This window comes from Nestor notabilis, unplaced genomic scaffold, assembly GCF_000696875.1.
Source record: "Nestor notabilis isolate BGI_N333 unplaced genomic scaffold, ASM69687v1 scaffold10703, whole genome shotgun sequence".
Lineage (NCBI taxonomy): Eukaryota > Metazoa > Chordata > Aves > Psittaciformes > Psittacidae > Nestor > Nestor notabilis.
The window spans coordinates 56,996-57,290 of record NW_009921504.1 but is presented as its reverse complement, the minus strand read 5'-3'; positions in this window follow the sequence as shown (position 1 = coordinate 57,290).

Genomic DNA, 295 nt, shown 5'->3' with positions numbered 1-295 from the left:
AGCCACACAGCTTGGTGTCACCGGCAAACTTCAAGCCACACAGCTTGGTGTCACCGGCAAACTTCATGAGGGCGCCTCAATCCCACTGTCCATGTCACTGACAAAGATATTGAACAGGGTCAGTCCCAACACCGATCCCTGAGGGACACCACTCGTTACTGGTCTCCATGTGGACATTGAACTGTTGACCACAACTCTTTGTGTGCGGCCATCAGCCAGTTCTTTATCCACCGAGTGGTCCATCCATCAAATTGGTGTCTCTCCAATTTAGAGACAAGGAGGTCATGTGGGACAG